Source organism: Pinus tabuliformis, chromosome 2_2 (genome assembly GCF_031772625.1).
Source record: "Pinus tabuliformis cultivar Carrire ecotype Pingquan chromosome 2_2, CPIR1, whole genome shotgun sequence".
NCBI lineage: Eukaryota > Viridiplantae > Streptophyta > Pinopsida > Pinales > Pinaceae > Pinus > Pinus tabuliformis.
The window spans coordinates 897361536-897384433 of NC_142300.1; positions in this window are offsets into that span (position 1 = coordinate 897361536).

A 22898-nucleotide genomic window follows, 5' to 3' on the forward strand; every position below is an offset into this window, starting at 1 on the left:
TCACTCATGTATTACCATCCAATGTCCAACAATAACACTTGTAAGCCTGAAAATGAGGAAGAAGGTGCTTCCTCTGGAGAAGGACTGATGGCTACATGTCACACTTGGAAACTTCTTGCATCTTGCATCAATGTCGCGTTTGATATCTTTGTATCATTGTTTAGGCTGCAATTTCTTATTCTCCTTCTACAAGGAATACAATGAGATGTGAATTGTCCCCTTACTCTAGTCCTTAATTTATTATTCATTGATTCTTTTTAACATTTAATCATGTCATAAAACCCATGACATTTTGTAGCATATGTTCTCTATTTAAATGTATTCTTCTTATCCATTTCATTGAATTGAATATATTAAATATTGGACAATGTTGAACTATTGCAACACTTAAGCAATGGATTTTGATACCTTGAATAATTTTCAATCCATATGATATTTCTAACTCGATATTTTTTCTCTCATAGTGAATCATTTTCCAATTCATTTCCTAAATTTATTGGAAAAAAAATCGTTATGTGAGTTGCATTAACTGAATTACCCTAGATAAAACTCTTGACATTGATGGCAAGTTTTCACATTTATCACTACATCTTTGTACCATGAATCGCTGCTCGCAGTGGATTTCCATACCTGCAATAATTTTCAATCCATGTTTTTTTCTCGTTTTTCCATTTATAAGAAAAAGGTGGAATGGTGTTCTAAGAAACAAATATCAATGGATTTCGCTTAATGGCTAATGATTTGAAAGCCAAATTGTGAAATTGAAATTAAGAAAATGATTTTGTGTTAACAGAGTGGATCATTTTCCAATTTTTGTTTTATAATTTACATTCATTATTTTGGCATAGGTCACAAAGTGGCTAATATTTAAGTTGGATGAATGTTTGATATAATTTCTCATACACTTCTGGTAAAACTTTTATGGTACCTATTGTAAATAATGTTGAAAATTTATCATTACCAAAAATTTTGGAAAAAAATCCCTATGTGAGTTGCAATAACTGAATTACCCGAGATAAAACTCTTCACATTGACTATAAGATTTTACATTTATCACTGCATCTCTATACCATGAATCTATGCACTATTTCATGGCTATATTCCTTGCAATCAATGTAGAGAAGAGGGCTAACCATGAAAAAAAAAAAAAAAAGATGCAAAGAACAGTGCTTAAAATGGAGTTATATGTGGAAAACTCAAACATGATGTAATGAAAGATTAAATCAAAGAAGATAAGACAACCATACTACGAATCTATGAGATTAAATTAGCTAAGTGAGAAGCTCTTGAAGCAGGAAACACAAATCAGAAAGAAATTACAGGATTAGCGGGCAGCTCTAGGGGAGCATCTAAACATAGTTACCGATCAAACGAGAAAATTACCTAGTACCCATTTTTTTGAGGTAGCAAAGAATCACTCGATTTTGAAAAATGGTGATTTAGAATACACCTTTTTTTGGAGCATATTTTTGGCACTTTAAATTTTTTTATGTATCAAGTGTGAACCATTTTTTTAAATGTTAGTTATTTTCATGCTGATTTTGAAAAGTGTTGATACAACATCAACACATTTTTTTAGAGGGCTTAATTTTGACACTTTAAATTTTTTTATGTACCAAGTGTGAACATTTTTCTTTTGTTAGTGATTTTCATCTTGATTTTGAAAAGTGCGATGAGTATCAACCCTTTTTGTTTAGAGGGATTATTTTTTACACTTTAAATTTTCTAATGTATTAAGTGTGGATATTTTTTTTTAAATGTTGGTGATTTTCATGTTGTTAATAAAAAAAAAAAAAAAATCAAATAAAAAAAAAAATATATATATATATATATAGAGAGAGAGAGAGATAACCTATAAAAAAAAAAAAAACAACCAAAATTAACTTGTAAAAATAAAAAAAATGAATAAAAAATACACTAAAAAATGGAATTTTTTTGAAAAAAAATAAAAAATTAAACAAACACAAGTTAAACCCCAAAAAAATCCATCCTGGAGCGTTCTGGTGATCAATGTTTAGGGTTCAACAAAGAGAGTGACAGAGGGTAACAGGCACCCATGGAGGCACAGGGAGGAGGGAGCTCCACTCCCTCCTACAGTAATGTAGTTTCAAACAGAGGAAGAGCAGGGAATAAAAACCAGCCTCCACAACCCTTGGAGGTCAAGACGAAAAACACTGAAACTCAGAAGGTGGAAGGTAGCAAAACCCATGCAGAACAAAGGACCCACGAAGAAGACCGACACGAGGAGAAAGAGGAAGACAGAGGTCAGGGAACAAAGAACAGAACCAAGATGGGGCCCTGTAAACCCAAGACCATTACAAAACCGCAAGTTATTTTGAATGATCCAGCTCTGCAAGAGCACAAGGATCACATGGAAAACTATGCCATTATATGTAAATTTATGGGAATCTGGTCGTTAGAGAAAGCATTGTATACTTGGATAAAATACAGCTGGAAACTAAATGGGGAGTTAAAAATACATCTTGGATCCAAAGGTTTTTTTACAGTGGTATTCATGAACATGGAGGACAGAGACAAGATTTTTGAAGGAGGACCATACTTCTTTGCAGCTGCTGGTCTCTATATGCGGCCATGGACGATGAACTTTGTGCCAAAACAAGAAACCTTCACTTCAGTTCCGGTATGGATTAGACTCTACTCCTTACCTTTAGATTACTGGATGCCAGAGTCTTCAAAAGCTATAGGCAATAAATTAGGTCATTTCTTAAAGATTTCTGAGGCAACTCTATGAGGAAAATATACCTCCTATGCTCGTATATGTGTGGATATGGACCTATCAAGAGCCCTTCCAGATGAGGTCATTCTAGAAGTCTATGACGAGGAATGCGTTCAAACAGTTGACTATGAACACATCCCATTTAGATGCCACAAATGTCATGAGCATGGGCACCTATCTAGAGATTGTCCTCTTAATAGAAGGGAGGAACACCTAAACACCAGCAAAGGGAAAGATCAGACAGGTTTCACCAAAGTAGGAGGAAAAGGAAAAGGAGGGGGAAGGAAGACACAAAAGAACCCTACTGAGAAGGATAAAAACAAGAAGTCACAACAGTTTTGAGATCTTAGGAGAAGAAGATGTCGAGGGAGGTGATCAAAAGAGAACAGAGAATCAGACAGCAAAGGGGAAAGAAAAAGAGACCAGCATGGAGTCCACACAGGAACAGAATGATCATGCGACGGACCCTTTGAGTAACATGGAAATAGAAAAAGACCATGAAATGATTCAAAGTGAAAGTGGCACAGAGGACCAAGACTTACAGGAGATCCTGGAAAGGGAGAACCTAGAGCTGGAAAAGTTTCTAGAACAAGGAGGAAACCTGGGAATAAACACCATACCTCAGGAGGATGTTGACAAGGTACAACAGATATCCTTAACAAGTCACATCAAACATTTGCAGGAATCAAAAGAGGACATGATAACCAGGATACTAAAGGGACTTCATCAATAGGATTAATAACAGGCAAATTAACAAAAAACCCAAGCAAGAATAGGGGAAGAAAAAGACAGAAAGAACTACTGCTGGAGTGTGGAAAGCTCATGATTGACTCAAGAAGGATGAAAGAACTATCCAGTTACTCCTTTAAAACCCCACCTCAATGAAAATCACAACTTGGAACATTAGAGGACTAGGGAGTAGAAGAAAATAGAGGAATCTAGGTAACAGGATCAAAGAGGAAAAACCTGACATAGTATTCATACAGGAAACAAAATGCTCAGTGAAGAAGATCAGAGAAAATCATAGCAGATGGTTAAATAGATACGAATACCTTGAAGTTAAGGCAAATAAATCTGCTGGTGGCATTCTCACTCTATGGGATCCATAGAAATTTGGTGTGATTGATGTGGAGGCATCTAGACATCACCTCTCTTTGATTTTCCAACCGGTGGGTGATAGGCAATGTTACATGTTCACCAACATCCATGGTCCTCAGCCAATGGAGGACAAACTTCGACTACTCACAACACTAGAGGATATGAAGAAGAGATACCCAGCTCTACCCTGGATTCTAGGAGGTGATTTTAACATGACTAAATCACTCACGAAGAAGAAAGGAGAAACTAGAACACTTGGTAGGGATTCAGTTGCCTTCCAGAACTTCATCACCAATATGAAATTGGTAGATATGGAAACCAGCAATGGAATCTTCACTTGGAATAAAAAAAGGGGTAGCCCTACCCAAGTAGCCTCAAAATTAGACAGATTTATTATTTCAGAGGAACTTCTTTTCATGGGAAGTAGCCTGAATGCAATCATCCTACCTTTTGGAGGTTCAGATCACTGGCCTATTCAATTGGAAGCTTCTCTTTTTGGTAAACCAAGGAACTCCCCCTTCAGGTTTGAGAACGCTTGGCTCACACATTCAGATTTCCTCACAAACATTGAAAAATGGTGGAAGGAAGAGCTACACCTTCAAGGTACAAAGATGTTCCTTCTACACAACAGGCTCAAACACATTAAAGGCAGACTCAAAGAGTGGAATAAAAAGGAATTTGGCAATATCTTCAAAGCTAAAGGAAATGTGGAAAAGAAACTAAAGGAAATAAACCAAATCCTTATCACAGAAAACTATATAGATGAAAGGAAAGATATGGCAGAGTCACTCCAGCATGAATGGGAAAACAGATGTCTACAAGAGGAAATATTCTGGAGACAGAAATCCTGAGTACAATGGATAAAGGAAGGGGAGAGAAACACCAAATTATTTCACAGATCCACCATAGTTCATAGGAACAACAACAGAATTGTGAAACTTACAGATCATCATGGAATATAAAGAAACACTCATGAAGAGATGGAAGAGGTTTTGGTCCAGCATTTTCAGAGAATAGCTGAGGAAACCTCGAAAGATAGATATCAGTTCACGAAAATATTTACTCAATACATTCCTAAATTGGTTTCTAGAGAAGACAATCACAATCTCAACAAACCAATAATAGAGGAAGAGATTGAGGAAGTCATTACAGAGATGCAAAATGGGAAAGCACTAGGTCCAGATGGCTTCAATGTGGACTTTTTCAAAGCATGTTGGAGGATAGTAAGACAGGATATTCTGGAGGTAGTGGACAACTATCAAAGATTTAAGATAGTCTTGAAGGCGCTCAATGAATCTTTCATAGCCTTAATCCCCAAACAGGAAAAGGCCACCTCTCTAGACAGATTTAGACCTATAGCATTATGTAATGTGGTGTACAAAATAATATCCAAAGTAATTGCCAACTGTCTCAAACCACTCCTCCCTACCCTAGTGTCAGAGGAGAAAACAGGCTATGCAAAAGGAAGACAAATTCTTAATAACATAATTCAAGCACATGAAGTGGTTTATTCACTCAATACCAATAAAAAAGCAGGGATGATAATTCAGCTAGACATAGCCAAGGCCTATGCCAAACTTAGCTGGTCATACATAAGAGTAGTTCTAAAATCCTATGGCTTTGATTACAATTGGATTAAGTGGGTCATGGCGCTAGTTACCACTACCAGCTGTTCAATTCTTCTCAATGGCTCTCCCTCCAAAACCTTCAAGCTTACTAGAGGTCTCAGGCAAGGTGATCCTCTTTCTCCTTTCCTTTTCATTCTAATGATGGAAGGGTTAGGGAGAGCAATCAGGGCTGCTAAGGAGGAAGGGAGAATTCAGGGTTTGAGACTCACTCAAGGTGGGGACACGGTGACACATTAACAATTTTTGGATGATACTATGCTGCAAGGCACACCCACAGTCAAGGAAGCCAAAGCATTTAAGCAGATTCTGAGTGACTTTGCCATGGCAACAGGCATAGAGGTAAGTCTTACTAAATCAAAGATTTTCTTTTTCAATACGAATATTTCGATTCAAAGAAATCTATCTAGAATTTTGGGCTTTCAAAGAGAGTCATTGGCTGCAAAGTACCTGGGAGTTCCCCTCACTGGTAAACTGTTACACAAGGAAATCTGGGAGCCTGTTCTAAATAAGCTAAAAGATAAGATTAGCAAATGGAAAAATAGAGCCCTAAATCTAGAAAGGAAACTGATTCTAACTAAGGATATCCTCCAAAGTATCCCTATCTATATGCTATCAGCCATTTCGGCACCAACTGGTGTAATTACTAATATAAGAAACATTCAAAGAGACTTTCTCTGGGGGAAAGGTGAAGAAAATAAGAAATGGGCCCTAGTGGCATGGGACAGGGTATGCAAACCTAAATCCCATTGAGGCTTGGGTCTTCATGACCCAAGAATTCTTAACAGAGTCCTAAGAGCCAAAATCTGATGGAGATGGATAAAGGAAATTCAAGCCCCCTAGGCAAAACTATGGAAGCAAAAGTATGGAAGAGATTGGCAAGAAAATAACCTCATCAGAATGACAGGACAAGTAAAAGGTTCATCAATTTGGAATAGGGCATGGGAGAATAGGGCCCTAGTCCAAAATCATAGTTTCTGGGAGATCAGAAGTGGAAATTTGGCCTGGTTTTGGGAGGATAATTGGCAGCAGGAGGAAAATCTCTGCAGTGAAGAATTAGCAGACATTCACATAGATACCATCAACAAAGGATTAAGAAGGGTAAGTGACTATTGGGATCAACCAAGGAACAATGGGAAATGGAGATCATGGAAACTTCCAGATTACAGTGAAAGGGGCATGATGCATACTCAAGCTATAGCCCTTAACGGTCTTTTGGAAAAGAGGCAAATCTTAACCTCAACCTTGGAAGATCAATTAATATGGGGAAAGAACAAGGCAGGTCTCTTCACCCTTAAGGAGGCCAAAAGGATAAGCACAAGGTTCAACTTTCCAAACACTAATAAGACATGGAAAGAACTCTTGGATAATCTTCATTGGATGAAAGTCAAACTGTTCAAGTGGTTGGTTCAATAGGGCAAGATTCTGACATGGGATAACCTAAGAAAAAGAGGCTTTGTTGGCCCCTCAAGATGTCACCTATGTGGACAACAGGAAGAAACCACTAATCATCTACTGAATAGATGCTCTTTCACTACAATACTTTGGAACTGGGTTGGAGATGTCTTCGAGCAGAGAGATAGACATGTAAATGACATCATTGCTACATTGAAAAACTGGTGGAATTTTTTTTCAGATAATGAGATAATAACCTCCGCCTGGGAGCTGACCCCAGGGTTCTTAATTTGGAATGTTTGGAAGGTGTGCAACAATAGGATTTTCAAGGATAAAGCGAGCCTCGTGAACAGCATCCTAAAGCTAATCCTTAAGCAACTCAAAGAGACTGTTCATATCCTGGGAGGTGTTGATACCAGAAAACCCATAGGACAAAGAGAGGCAAAAATCCTGGAAAATTTAGAGCTCAAGGTTCGCCCCCCTCAGTGTTCTAAGCAGATCAACAAGAATAACTCAACAGATAAGGCTTTCTGGCAACCCCCTTCGCATGGTTTTTTAAAATGTAACATTGATGGGGCCTCAAAAGGGAATTCGGGAGAAGCAGGTTATGGAGGTGTCATGAGGGATGAGGAAGGAAACATACAGGTCATCTTCCACAATTATCTCGGAAAAGCAACCAACAATATGGCTGAGCTCATGGAGATGGAATTGTGCTTGGAAATACTGCTCGAGTACAACATTCACAATGTCATCATAGAGGCCGCCTCAGAATTAGTCATTAATTCAGTGAATAGGATAAACGTTGGCGCTGCACCTGAGAAAATCTCAGGACACTGGCGGCTTATGAAAGTCTACCAAAGAATCCAATCACACCTAAGAGTTCTAAGAACTCTTAGGTTGGTGCATGTACGCGGGGAAGCCAACAAAGTTGCGGACTGGCTTGCCAATGAGGGGGTTCAAAACAAGCATATCGACTTGTGTTGTAGGTGGGAGGAGGTAACGGATGACAGGATGAAGGAGGAGTTCTCATCCCGGGCCCTCAGTGACAGACAACAGTATCAGAATTTTACTTCATGACAACGATGAAAAAGCTCACCTCAGAAAGTTTATCAGAGGAAAGGCACGGTCGATTCTCTAAGGGTGCTTCTAGAAACAAAGGCAGAAATCGAGACAGAAGATATCTGCGCACAGGAGAAGGGTTCACTTGTGCGCCAACTCCACTCATTAGGCATTCCATCCAGGGGGCCATCCTTCCGGCTATGTCTTCCTCGTGCAATGCAGGGAAGGCCATAGGAAGAAATTACTGGGGTCAAAAACTGCTCAAGATTTACCACCTGCTTTGGGCACCCTCTGACCCCGGAGAGGTTTTCTCGAATGACAAGCGATGTCATTCAGCTAGTGGCACGTGGAGGGGGATGAATAGTGATTACCGCCTTCATCGCTGGGTAAGTCACGAGCAGATGTGCGGTCCAATTTGTTCTGTGGCTGTCAGATCAAGAGAAGGAAGATCAACGGCCACCATTTGGCATGCAAGTTGGTGGGCCCGAAAGGATAAAACCACTAATGGTTAACCACCTTCGTCGGGCGCCATCCAAACCAAAGATGGTTTTTATGTAAAGCCAGTGATTCCACTCGGGAAGCAACACGTGGCGGAGGAACAGAAAAGCAAACCGCCTTCATCACGCGGTAATCAGAAGGATTTTAAGCCGCATGATATGGACACCAGTCGTTGGATCAAAAGGAGGAGATCAACAATCAGCGTTGATCGTGCAACTTAAGGGTTTTTCTATGGGCTTCGCCTTCGCGCAGGTTGATTTTTGACTGCCGGATTGTTAGGAAACAGATCAACGGTGGGTTCGTGGAGCAGACTTTGAATCCACGTGCCCGCTCTCGTTTCCAAGGCAGTCTTGTCACTGTTTCTGTTTGTTTATTGGAGGGTTGTTTGCATACTTTGAGTATTTTCTCTCTCCCTTCGTGGGAGTCTATGCCTCTGTGCGTTTGTTGTAACCTGTGTAAATCATTTTTTTCCCTAAGATAATAGAAGGACCGTCTCTTGCTTTAGCAAAAAAAAATAAACCCCCAAAAAAATCTAAAAGCATTTTTTAGGTTTAAAAAACATATAAAAAAAAAACCTAAATAAAAAAAATACCAAAAAAATTAAACAAACAAAAAATGTTTAGAAAAAAAAATTAAAGTTAAAAAAAATCAATTAAAATAAAATATTTAAAAAAGATTTCAATTAAATAATTTAAATAAAGAAAATAAAAATTTAGGAATTATTTTTAATTAAACTATAAAATTCTAAAAATAACATAAAATAAAATATAAAAATTTAATTTAAGTTTTCTCTTTTTTTTTTTTTTTTTTTTAATGATTTTTAATTTTTTTTTTATTTTTATAATTGAATTTTTTTAACTTTTTAATTTATATATTTTTTAATTTTTTCTTTTTAATTTCAATTATTTTTTTTTAATTTTATTGTTTTGAATTTTTTTTATTTTCTGTTTCAATTTTAATTTTTTTTAACCTATTTTTTTTTGTTTAAAATTTTTGTTTTTCATTATTATTTAACTTTTTTTTAATGAGGTTTTTATTTTTATTTTAATTTTTAACTTAAAAAAAGGGTTTCTTTTTCCTTAATATATATATATATATATATATATATATATATATATACTTAATTTTTTTCTTATTTATTTTTTTATTTAAATTTTTCATTTTCACAAGTTGTTGTTGTTGTTCTTTTTATTTTTTTATTTTTTTGACATGGATCGTCCTCTTGCCACCCTTGGTAGGTTGGGCCTCGGGGTGGCTGGGGGAAAAATTTTTTCTAATTTTTTTTTTTAATGTTTTATTTTATTTTTGTAACTTTTTTTTTTTTTTTTTGTATTTTTTTCTTCGGTTTTTATGTTATTTTAATCTTTTCTTTCTGTCCTTTTTTAATTTTACATGGTATGGTTAATTTTTTTTTACATTTATAGTTTTTTTTATGTCATTTCGATATATTTTTTATATTTGATTTTTTTTGTCATGTTTTTTTATGTTTTATTACTTATTATTTTTTAATTCTTTTTTTTCTATATATATATATATATATATATATATATATATATAGTCCGTGTCGATAGTTGACTTTCTTTTTTTTTGCAATGTATCAAGTTGTATTAGGCTAAGATTTTAAAATCGCTATACATTTAGCATTTAAAAAAATTACTTTTGGTATAATAACTCTTTCATTTAGGTGTTCATTTTTAAAGTTTTTTTAGTCATAAATTTTTTCTATAATGTCATGCTTGAAATATTTTGAAAACTTAAGATTGTTTTGTAGTCATAATCTTTGGTTTTCATTCCATGGTTGAAAAATTGTCAAGATTTTAATGGTTTTCTAAGTCATGATATTTGACCTTTAATGCTATGGTTGAAAATAGTTATAAGTATTTTTTCTTAGCACCATGCCTGAAAATTGTTGGAATTTTAAGATTTTTCAAAGAAGTGATATTTTAAATTTAATATCATGCTTAAAAATCGTTGGAATTTTAAGGCTTTTTAGAGACATGATATTTTATCTTTCAGGTCATGCTTGAAAATCGTTGGAAATTTAATGTTTTTTAGAGTCATGATATTTTATTTTTAAGGTCATTATTTAAAAATGTTGAAAATGTACCCTGAAAAAAAACACATTATTTCAAAATCAACACTTTTTGATTTCAAGGCGTTTTTTGCGCCAAACAAAATGAATTTTATTGCTTTTTACTGTTATTTTTTTTAAATATTGAAAATTTGCTCTAAAAACAAAAATCGTGATGTGGAATCAACACTTTTTTTATTTTGGGTCGTTTTTTTATGTGTTTTGGGGGGTTTTCGGCTCGAGTACCCATTTTGAGGTAATAATTCTCGTTTGATCAGTAACTATGTTTGAGGAATATGATGAAAAACTAGGTCGATCAAAAACCTCGCAGCTTTGGATCTATACAAATATGGAGAATATAGATAGGGGGAACCATTTTAAACTATCCAATATATATGTGCCAATGAACCATAGGCAAAAGATGGATTTCAATCCATTAAGGAAATGAAGGATGCAATCATATTTGAGGGTTGTGTCTTGATAGGGTACTTCAATCTAATGTTAGGTGCAGATGTGGATAGAGGGGGCGAGTGAAGTTAGGGGCCATTTTCTAGAGACATTGGAAGATTTGATGCAAAAGTGGTATCCATGGATGTTAAACCCCAAAAAAAGAATACTTCTAGACAAATAAAAGGATAGGATTAGGGCATCTCGTAGCAAGATTAGACTGGTTCCCTATAAACAAAGAGTTGTTGTTGGAAAATCTGGAGATCACATCAAAAATGGCCCCATTTGGAGTAGTTTATCACAAAATCGTATATCTCTCTCCTGAAAACTCAGAACTATGGTCCCCTCATCAGGTTTAATCCTCTTTGGATGTAGAGTAAGGAAGAAAGGAGGTAATAAGAAAGGCCTGATGAACATAGATCCAAGGTTTTCCCTCTTAAAGTATTGTGTCAAGGGAAATAATAGAATGATCCATCCACCAATAAAAGGGAGATTGTGCAATAGCTAGCAAACCATTTTTCCTTTTGATTTGGGTTTACTATTTTACTTCACTCTTATGTGTCAAAATTTTGGAATATTCTAAATTTTACAATTTCTCGTGTCACCAGCTATGCAATGTTAGTGGATTGGAAACAAACAATCCCGAATATCTAAAAAAGAATGAAGCAATAGGGGTTTTATTGGTTTAATTCAACGAGCGAGATCAAATTTAATCAAGTCTCTCATCTCAACATCCTATCTATTTCAAGGATTGGCTCAACCAACTTCTATTGGAGTAATGAATAAAATAATATAATTCATCTGTAAATTCCTTGGTAAGAAGGAAAAATCAATATCAAGAAATGTTATCCCATGAATTGGACCACCATCGAGAAAATGGGGAGCCCAAAGTACTAGAAATAAAGGACTCACAGATATTGAATCATGTAGTGGGGGTGAAAATCCTTTGGTGATTGATATCAGATGGAAAAGTCAGGTGGAAATTGATTGTTCACATAAAATACCTCCTTTCAACTTTGTTGGCTTGAGGGGGCCTGACCTAGGTTCGGAGTTTATTATCCAAACAAATCCCTACACTACTGGCCCTTTCGGAAAAATCCCGTGGAGCGCAGACTGAGGTCTCACCCGAGGAAGTATGGGGGGATGCTGGAACCAAGTTTACGCACCCTTGAGATGTCTGAGGGGTCAGTTTAGTCCAACAGTGAATACCTTTGTGCGGGTTACTTCACGCAATGCCCTGACCTACGAGGCCTTCGTGATTTGTTATAATTGTCGTTGCACAACCCTAACCAGGGGCTAAGCTGCTTTTGAGCTACTAAGGCAGCGATCTGCATTAATTCCCCAATTTACACCACAGGTCTTACTTATCTTCTTATAACTATTAGTTAACTTCATGTAAATGGATACTTTGTCTTATATTCTCTTAGTTAACATCATCATATAAGTCCATGCATATAAACAGTAAAATTGCAATTCATACCCAATATACTCAATGCATAAAATAGGAAAAGATACATAGAAATGATATGAAACTTCTCTTTATTACTTCTCCAAAGGTTACAGACTCAACTCGCCTTGCGCACTCAGCTACAGGGGTCCGCACACTCAGCTGCGGACTACTAGGCCTCTGCTCACTCAGCTGCAGAGCCTTATCCTACTCTATGACCCAAGAATCAACTCTACAGTTAGATAAGACTCAATTCTTTTTCATCCATCCATCAATTGATTCTCCTCCTTTACAACTTAGAGCCTTGCTGTAGATCTCTAAAGCCGATATTACATTTACAAAAATGAGGGTGGATAACCCTATGACTCATTTACAAGTTCGAACTCTGCACCCACAAAACACAGAGCCTTTACATCAGATTTAGTCAAAATCTGGGCTTTAAGCCCCAAAACTTCCCTTGGGGGATCCTGCACCCAACAGGCCCCCAACACAAACATCATGACTCGCCCTCGAGTCACTCTGTCGGTGCGGAGATATTCGCATGGAGACCTCCCAACTCTGCCCGAACTACTGCAAGATCAGTAGTGCACTGAGCAGCTACCTGATGTACCTCCCGCATGTGTTGTTTAGAGACCGTAGTATCTGAATGACTTCCTTGCATCTGCTCCTGTGTTCCTTGCGTCTGCACGAGCTTGGCTTCGATCGAGGCTGTAATGACGAAGGCCTCATCGATCCATGGTTGGACGCGCGCCTTCAAAACCTCTTCCTTATGTCACGCCACGTCTACCTGCTCCTTAAGCGCTTTTGCCTATTGTGTCTGCGTGAGCCTCTGTTTAAGGTCCACCGTCTGTGGGGTCCCTTTTATATCATCATATATTTGTTGTGGCTCACGCGCCTCTGTTTCTAAGTGTTGTATGTTCGGTCCTCCTACAGAGTGGTGAGGACCTCAAATGACTCTTCCAAAAGTTTGGTGCAGTCCTTCATTGCACTGCTAATCTCCTCTTTTCCCATTGCGATGGCACTGGCGCACTGCTCCCTCACCTTTGGTGGAGTTGAAGGCTGCGCCTTCAACTGCAGCTCAGCTATCTGAAGGTTCAGCTCTAGCTGAACCTTAGCTGTTTCTTCTCACACCTCACGCACCCCGGCTGCTAACCTCCGGATGCACACCTCTGCTGGTGCCTCTGATGGGATGGCCAACTCAGGGACCATCTGGCAGGCTTCTTCAACCACCTGCACAATCTGTCGGTTTTGCGCCATGAACTCATTGCATTGCAGGCTCAGTTGCTCCATGTTAATTCACTGCTCACTTATTACCTAGAGCACGTGGCCCTCCCTAGCCCGCAGTTCTGTAGTTACTCCGTCTTGCAGAACATAGAGCATCTCCTGAGGGAGTGCAACCATGTTGATCCCCACTCCTTTTAGTGCACTGATCGTACACCTGTCAGCCTCGTTTTCTATAACCAGTGCCCCCTTCGGCAACACTATAGTATTGGTCATGCTGGCGTGCAAAATTTCCTCAGCTATGGCCGTTACTACTACGAGGTTGGTCAACAGAGTACCAGCCTAAGGAGTGCGCACCTGCAACTCCTGTATCTGTGCCTGGAGGGCCCCCAATGCCATTTGATTTTCCTCTGCGAACTGCTGGAGGGCCTCTGCAGTGACATCGCGCACCATCTCCCCTATGCCATGCAAATCCCCCTCAATGAGGGTGATTGGGTCAAAAGAATTCTTGGAGGCTTTTGACTTCTTCCATGGCCCCACCTTCTCTCTTGAGTGCTGGTGCTTCAATTGTGTAGACGTTGTCTATGGGTCCACACCACCTTCCTTTGTCTTGGACTCTTCCTCAGTCGACGATGACTTATGGCCCTCGTGCTCCTTCTCTACTGCCTGTTGCTATTCTGCGACTACCTTCTACTGTTATGTTGCTGCTTTCGCAGCATCTCGCACCTCCTACGCCTTTGCTATTGTTTCCTCTTTTCTTCTTTTCTTTTCCAACTACGCCATCCACAGTTTCACCTTGTTGGGTCCCTATAATACTAGTGATTACCCAATTACTATTGTAGTTATACCCCTTATTTATATTGTTGTGCCCCTATTACCCCCATATTGTTATTTATGTGCCCCATAGAATCCCTCTATTGTTATTTTTGTGGCTTTATATTATTATTGTTAGGTCGGCTGGATTATATTGTGACTCCTTAGACTCCTATATATAGAAAGGAGGTTTTGTCATTTGTATCATCCAAGAATTGTTCATTTATGTAATGTAAAGGAGGTTGCCCCCTCGAAGAGGCTGAATTCTAAGGCGTTGATCTATCTTTTCTATCTTTTCTTGAGCTGGTTTCATAACATTTGGTATCAGAGCTTTGGATTCTAGGGTTTCGCTGCTCCAAACAGGTCATCGTGGCATTTTCGCTATAACTTTTTTTCTGTGACGTTTCAGAAGTCGCAAAAAAAAACCCATTTGAGAAGAATTAGCGCTGAACCTTGGGTCCAAATTTCAGAGCTTTTCGCATGATATTTTCGGAGATATGATCTGAGGAAGTTGGTCTTTTTGCAGACTCCTGAATTACATTCAAAACAGGTGACCTGGGGAAAATCGTCATAACTCTCTCTCTGAAGATCGGATTGAAATTTTGTAAAAAGGTACAGAAAGAGGACGGACTGTAGTTTCTTGTGTGTGTGTTTCAGATTCAAAGGTTGAAACAGTGACTCGTGGCACGTCGTACAAGTTCGCTCTACTGAACCAGTCTAAAAGCAAGTCACTGTGGGAGATTTCACATAACTCTTCCTTGGAGAATCCAATTTGGCTCAGACTTGTGGCATTGGAAAGAGGACGCAGAAGGCTACTACAGGTAGCAATTTCAGAACTGGATGATCCGAAATTACAGAGATACATCAGATTCAATATCAGGCTTCTATAAAGTGAAAAAAGGTGTGTAGTTTTTTTTTTAATTTTTATGTAAACTTGGTTTAACGGAATTCAAAGGGCATAGTAAAGCATTATTATCGGTAACTGATGCCCCGAGGAAAGAAAATGCAAACACCTAGTAAGGAACCTGAAAGCTCTAGCATGACTCATGAAGAAGAGGAAGAAATGCTACATGATATATCAAAATTACAAGAACAAGTGCAACAAATGTCACGCTCACAAAAGCTAACAGAAGCTAAGATAAGTGGCGTGGAATCTAAGATAAATGGCGTGGAATCTAAGATAAAGGGCATGGAAGCTAAGATGGAGGATTCAATGGTAAATTTGAAGATAGATTTGAAGACAGACATGGAAGAATTGAAGAAGTTGCTACAAGAAAGGGTCACTAATGGTGAAAAGGTAGTAAAGGAAACTCATGATGAGAACAAAAGAAATGTTAATCATGATTCCATAGACTCTAATGTTGGATCGAAGACTCACCATGTTCCAAAAATCGATATGAGGAAGTTTGATGGCAAGGATCCCGCCACATGGATATTACAGATGGAGCAATTCTTCGATCTCAATAATGTGCAAAACACACAAAAGGTACGTATGGCAACTTTATATTTGGAACCAAATCAGTTTGTATGGTATCAATGGCTTTGTTCTCGTAAACAATTTATCACTTGGGCAATTTTTACGGAAGAATTGATAGCACATTATGAGGATACAAAAAGCAACACTTTTTTTAGCCAATTGATAAGTCTCAAACAAAAGGGTTCAATAATGGAGCACATTGAGGAGTTCCAAAAATTGAACATAAGGGTAAAAGATATTCCAGAGGAGCATAGGATTGATGTGTTCATAGGGTCTTTAAAGGATAATATCCAACATGATGTGCGCCTTTGGGAACCTGATTCATTAGAGAAGGCATTCAGGTTAGCAAGAAAAATGGAAAGCAAAATTATGGCAACTAGGAAGCATACCATTCACAACTATAAAGACGGAAGTGTTGTTGCCCATAGTCTTCCACAACCTACAAGGTTGACACCACAACAATTGGAAGAAAAAAGAGCAAAAGGGCTTTGTTACAATTGTGATAGCAAATACACAAAAGGTCATAAGTGTGCTGAGAAGAAATTATTCTACATAGATTGTGAAGAGGAAGAAGAAAAGGAGCAAGAAAGGTCAAAAGAAGAGGATATATTCCAGGAACAAAGCCTAGATGAAGAACAAATAAATCCGACCATATCTTGTAATGCATTGGCGGGAATTACCACTCCTCAAACCATCAAGATAGAAGGACAAATCAAGAAGAAAAAGGTAATAGTGTTGATTGATTCAGGAAGCACCCACAATTTTATTCATTGTAGGGTAGCAAAAGAATTGAATTGCTTCCTATATCCAGCACCAGAGTGTCAAGTGATGATTGCAAATGGAGGAACAATAAATTGCTCTGGAAAGTGCCATAATATCAAGCTATCCATGGGAGAATATGTATTGACTAGCCCAATGCTTTCCATTCCAATGGGAGGTGCTGATGTTGTACTAGGAGTCCAATGGCTACAATCCTTGGGTACAATAGCTTTTAATTTTCAAGAACTTTTCATCAAATTTTCTTGGAAGGAAAGGAAGTTGAATTAAGGGGTATTGCAGGGAAACCAGGAAAGATAATCAGCTCTAATGGTATGACAAAGCTTCTAAAAAAGGAGCAAAGAGGTGTAATTGCACAATTATGTTCGCTAGATGTTTCCACATTGGAATCATCTATTTCTCCAGATCTCCAAAAAGTCTTGGACAATCATTCCAAGGTATTTGAGACTCCCAAAGGTCTCCCACCTATGCGTGATCATGATCATGCTATTCATCTGATTCCAGGAAGTGTTCCTCCAAACATCAGGCCGTACAGATATCCCTATGTCCAAAAAAGTGAAATTGAACGTATGGTTGCAGAAATGCTAGAGGCTGGTATAATTCAACCGAGTCAAAGTTCTTTCTCAGCTCCAGTAGTATTGGTGCACAAGAAGGATGGATCATGGCGCATGTGTCCAGATTATAGGGAGCTCAACAAGCTCACTATTAAAGATAAGTTCCCCATTCCTGTCATTGATGAATTACTGGATGAATTGCATGGATCAATTTACTTCACCAAGTTGGATCTTCGTTCGGGATATCATCAAATCAGAATGAAGATTGAAGACATTCCGAAAACGGCATTTAGAACTCATGAGGGTCATTATGAATTTTTGGTCATGCCTTTTGGCCTTACCAATGCACCTTCAACATTTCAAGGTTTGATGAATTCAATTTTCAAACCATTCCTTAGAAAATTTGTGTTAGTATTTTTTGATGATATACTAATCTACAGCAAGTCTTGGAAGGATCATGTTGAACATGTTGACAGGGTGCTACAACTATTGGAGGAGAAACAATTATATGCAAAAAGATCCAAATGTTTCTTTGGAGTCCAGGAGGTGGAATATTTGGGTCATATTGTATCTCATGAAGGAGTTAAGGTAGACCCTAGCAAAATTAAAGCCATTAAGGAATGGAAAATCCCCACATCCATAAAGCATCTGCGAGGATTTCTTGGGTTGACAGGGTATTATCGCAAGTTTGTTAAGAATTATGGGAGAATAGCAGCACCTCTAACAACATTATTGAAGAAAGATTCATTTTCATGGACTCCGGAAGCAACAAAGGCCTTTGAACATCTTAAAGAGGCAATGTGCCAAGCACCGGTCTTAGCTACACCGGACTTCACAAAAACCTTTATTGTGGAATGTGATGCTTCAGGAAATGGAATTGGTGCTGTTCTAATGCAAGATGAAAGACCCATTGCTTTTGAAAGTCGTCCAATCAAGGGAAAGTTTTTAAGCAAAGCTATTTATGAGAAGGAAATGTTGGCAATACTCCATGCACTTAAGAAATGGCGACCCTACCTAATGGGAAGACACTTCAAGGTAAAAACGGATCATGATAGCCTTAAATACTTTTTAGAACAAAGATTATCCTCTGAAGAGCAACAAAAGTGGGTCACAAAGATGTTGGGTTATGACTTTGAAATCATCTACAAAAAAGGGAAGCAAAATGTGGTGGCAGATGCACTCTCAAGAAAGGATGAGGATGTGGAAGCATTGTTGTGTGCCATTTCTATTATCCAACCAGATTGGATAAACGAAGCAAGGGAGGAATGGAAGAATGACGAAGAAGTGTGGGCACTTATTCGAAAGCTACAACAAGATTCCAGTACTTCTGATACATTTAGCTGGAAAAATGATTCGTTATGGTACAAAGATCGCTTATACCTCTGTAAGAATTCCCAGCTAAAACAAAAGATTCTTATGGAATTGCACACTTCTCCCTTAGGAGGGCACTCAGGATTTTTAAAAACTTACCACAGGGTTAAGAAGGAATTTTTTTGGGATGGCCTTAAATCAGATATTCAAAAGTTTGTGGCGGAATGTTTGGTTTGCCAACAAAATAAAGTTGAAACAATTAAGACACCGGGTCTATTACAACCTTTATCCATTCCAAGCCAACGTTGGGAGGAGGTTTCAATGGATTTTATCACAGGTTTACCCAAGTCTGAGGGAAAGAGTGTCATCATGGTGGTAGTTGACAGACTTACCAAGTATGCACACTTTTGTGCATTATCACATCCATTTAAAGCCAGTACAGTTTCTACTGCATTTATGGAAACAGTTCAAAAGCTACATGGAAACCCAAAGATTATTGTAAGTGACAGAGATCCCATTTTCACTGGAAATTTTTGGACAGAATTATTTTCTTGTCTTGGTACTCAGTTAGCTCATAGCTCATCTTATCATCCTCAATCTGATGGGCAAACTGAGATAGTAAACAAATGTTTGGAAGGATATCTTCGTTGCTTTGTATCTGATAAACAGACACAATGGGTCAAATGGTTGCCTCTGGCTGAATGGTGGTATAACACTTCCTTCCATACAGCAACAAAAATGACCCCATTTATGGCACTTTATGGGTATCAACCACCATCCATCACATCATATTTAAGAGAAAATTCTAAGGTTCAGGCAGTGGAACATCACATCGAACATCAACAACAAGTCCTCCAACTCTTAAAGGATAACCTCGTGTTGGCACAAAATAGAATGAAACAACAGGCAGATCAACATCGCAGTGAAAGAAGTTTTGATGTAGGTGATTGGGTATTCCTACGGCTACAACCATATAAGCAAATGTCCCTAAAGCAAGCTAAGAAGGATAATAAATTATCACCAAAGTATTATGGTCCGTACAAGGTGTTGCAAAAGATTGGTACTATGGCATACAAATTGGAGCTTCCTGCAGCTTCTCGATTGCACCCAGTTTTCCATGTTTCATGTTTAAAGAAGGTTATAGGTGACAAGCTCCCAATTCAAACAATATTGCCAGAACTTGACGAGGAAGGAAAAATTATATTGGAACCGGAAGCAGTCACAGAAACAAGAACTCGACAGCTACGAAATCGATCAATTTCAGAGTATCTTATCAAGTGGAAGAACTTATCCGCTGAAGATTCCACATGGGAGGATGAGAATTTTATGCAGAAGTATCCAGAACTACTCAAGCGTTGAGGACAACACTTTTTTGAAGGAGAGGGGCATGTTGGGTCCCTATAATACTAGTGATTACCCCATTACTATTGTAGTTATACCCCTTATTTATATTGTTGTGCCCCTATTACCCCCATATTGTTATTTCTGTGCCCCATAGAATCCCTCTATTGTTATTTTTGTGGCTTTATATTATTATTGTTAGGTCGGCTGGATTATATTGTGACTCCTTAGACTCCTATATATAAAAAGGAGGTTTTGTCATTTGTATCATCCAAGAATTGTTCATTTATGTAATGTAAAGGAGGTTGCCCCCTCGAAGAGGCTGAATTCTAAGGCGTTGATCTATCTTTTCTATCTTTTCTTGAGCTGGTTTCATAACACACCTCCTCCTTCTTCTTTTGTGTAGCCGACTTCTCTGTTTCCAACATGGAGATGGCTGGTATGCACCATTCTGGTAGCCACGGCTCAAGTATGATGAATATGACATTGTCTGTGGCTAGGTACAAGAGCTCATTCCACTTCTTCGCGGGGTCCTTGTGCGCCCTGACATACACGTGTTGGAAATATGCCTTGAACTCCGCAAAGCTTTGTAGACTATTATAGACAGTGTATGATAACCGCGGCTTGCAATTAATCCCCATTCTAATGTTCATCCCCATGAACACCTAGAATATCTTACTGTCGCGGATCCTCTGCCTGTCTTTAGTGGCCCACAGTGAGGCGTACTACACTGCCTCTAGAAGATCCTGCGTAATTGTGGGGAACTGGTTGTCCTTAGGTAATTCCCAAGCCACCAACACTATGGACAGCAGAAGCCATACATAGTGGAATGCCTTCCCATGTTCCTATGCCTCGCGGCAATTCTCCAGGAACTCCTTGCACGAGTACTCAGACTAGTTAAACTAAAAGGCCTCTGTGCATTGCGTGGCAAGAGCTATCACCGGCATGAGCACCTCATCCATGCGGCACTTCTGCATAACCTTGCAAGCCAATATCTGGGTGGCAACTCTTACTACCTTATTGCTGATACTAGATATTGCGTACCCTCTCTTCTTTCTCTCTAGCTTGAAATTTTCCTTCATGGCCTCCGCGATGGCCAAGTCGTTGCTCTTACCCTCTGAAATATCTGTAGGGTCCTCCCCCTTACAAGGGAGTCGGGTAATTCTGTGAATTAGGTGGTCTCTGATGGGGATGGGCTCCTCCAGCTACAAGCACCCATCATGCACTAGGCAAAGCAGCTGCCTGATGACAAAAATAGGTAATGGGGCGCGATGGTAATGCGGCACCTAGAGCAGGTTTAACAACCCTGCTTTCTCTACTCCGCGCAATCACTTGTGCAGCTCCAACTCTATGACTCACGCCACAGTGTTTTTCTTCGGCCTCATGAGCTATGAGGTTGCCAAGTGTGGGAATTTCTCATGGTCCGCGAGATCCCAGTCTTCAAACTTTAGACCCTACACCTGTCCCAAGTGCGCTCCTTCAAAAATGATATCGTCAGGTAGTAGCAGAGTCTGCAGAGAGCTCTTGCTCTTATCTAGGTCCTTAGGTACCCTCATTTTCCCTTTTCACAAAGGAACATACGCTAGCAGCCTGGTTAGAGGGTCTGAACCCTAGGTTTCTTCCTCCATTTCTTCATCCTCCTCCTCTTCGACTAGGATTCCCTCAAGTTCTTCCTCCTCCTCATCAGTTTCCACATTAATAGCTTTCCCCTTTTCTTCCATGGTTAGTTTGGTTCGCAGTGGGTTTCTAGGGGACACGCGCACCAGAACCATGGGTTGCTTATCTTTCTTGGGTCTTGGCGTGCGCGGTGATTTAGGGGTTTCCACGACTATCCTGGTGCTCTCAGGGGCATCTCCTATTGTCATGGCCTGTGAGGCCTCTTCAGTGGTCATCTCGTCGATATCCATGGTGTTAGAGTTAGTATTTTCATACTGACATTAGTGATCAAAATTGCTCTTTTCATATTCATTTTAGGTGTCCCACACAGAATTTTTTTATCATTCCACTAGGTCATGCAAAAAAATTAGTCACTTATGGTAGTCCTAGTCCAAAAACATCACTCTTCCCTAAATATGATTACTTGTTGGCATAGTTTCATATCTCGTTGACTGTACATCATCCATAAATTTATTTTTATCCTACCATTTGTATCAATCATGAGGTCATTATGTCATCTTGAATTTCAATCCTTCAAGGTCTCATTAGGTCTTTTAGGGTTTTTCAAGGTTTCATTAGGTCATTAGGGTTACCAAGGTTCCATTCCATTGCATAAGACTATCACGTAAAGGGTGATCAAATAACATCCCTTCACCATGTGAAGATGATTTGTAAAGAGAAATGCTTATTTCATTATGTAATTTTATGTGTTTCAAATGTAATAATTTCACCATCCCAAGTTGTTAACTCAATGTTCCAAAGATGCCAAACCATCAAAAGATCAATTTTTCAAAGGAAATATTCAAGTGAAAGGGTAAAGTTTCAAGGGGTTAAGTGCATGCCAAAGGGAGTTGTCTTTTCCCAAGGGTGTCCAAATCATCATTTTCCACAAGCACTAAACCCTAATTTCCTCACCCATTGAGCTAGGGTTGGCTATGGAATCAGAGACATATGAGTATATGAGGAATAAGGAATTTCATTTCAGCAAGTATGAGGCCATTCCAACTCATACACATCATGTCTCCATCATTTTTCAATAAGTCATTCCAAGGGACAAATCATTTGCCACACATAGGCCGGTTTTTCTTCAAACTATGTTTTAGACCAAATAGGGATGAATTTGGCAAAAGTGAGAGAGGTTTTTGTCCATAATAGGCCAATGATGAAAAACCTCCTTCACTTTTTACACAGGTGTCATGGTTTTAGAGAAATCTCAAAAATACATTAGCTACAAGAGAGTTGTTGCACTTCTACAGTGACTTTGGGAAAATAATTTTTTCTTCTAGCTGGATTGTCCAAATGACTTGCTTGATGAGTTAACTAATAGCTTGAGAGAAATATCTTTCCAATGAGCTATCAAGATATCAATTT